This window comes from Egretta garzetta, unplaced genomic scaffold (assembly GCF_000687185.1).
Source record: "Egretta garzetta isolate BGI_Z169 unplaced genomic scaffold, ASM68718v1 scaffold582, whole genome shotgun sequence".
NCBI lineage: Eukaryota > Metazoa > Chordata > Aves > Pelecaniformes > Ardeidae > Egretta > Egretta garzetta.
In genome coordinates this window covers 79318-79646 of record NW_009258956.1, presented here as the reverse complement: position 1 = coordinate 79646, position 329 = coordinate 79318, and positions in this window count along the sequence as shown.

Sequence of the window (329 nt, the reverse complement as noted above, 5' to 3'; positions counted from 1 at the left end):
CCATGGGGTGGGGGGCCGCCCCCCCCATCGACAGCAGCCTGGGCGTCCTGCGCACCTTCTACCGGCTGGGCGTCCGCTACATGACCCTCACCCACAGCTGCAACACCCCCTGGTAGCACCCCCTGGGGGGGAGACGGGGACATGGGGGGCAGGGGACAGGGCCAGCGTGGGGAATGGAGCGTGCGGCCAAGCAGGGGCACGCGCCCGGGGGTCCACCCTGATGCTCTCCCCGCTCCGCAGGGCTGACAACTGGCTGGTGGACACTGTGGATGAGTCGCCCGTGCACAACGGCCTCTCGTCCTTCGGGGTGGTGAGTGGGGACGGGGCTG